Raw genomic sequence first — 268 nt, forward strand, 5'->3', positions numbered from 1 at the left:
AAAAAAAATTAGCTCCATTGCACGCTGAAAGACTTCACTAGCAGAATTTATCCCAAATGGCATTCTCAGAAATCTGTATCTTCCAAATGGTGTACTGAATGTAGTTAACAATGAAGATTTTTGGTCAAGCAAAATTTGCCAGCATAAACTTTTTGATTCAAAGACAGAAAAAACAGTGGTATTTAGCATAAGGGAAGAAACCTCCTTGACTGTGTGCATTGGATGATGAGGCCTTTTTAATGCTTTGTTCAGATCTCTTAGATCAATA

This window comes from Protopterus annectens, chromosome 7.part1, assembly GCF_019279795.1.
Source record: "Protopterus annectens isolate FY-2018-M chromosome 7.part1, PAN1.0, whole genome shotgun sequence".
Taxonomy (NCBI): domain Eukaryota; kingdom Metazoa; phylum Chordata; order Ceratodontiformes; family Protopteridae; genus Protopterus; species Protopterus annectens.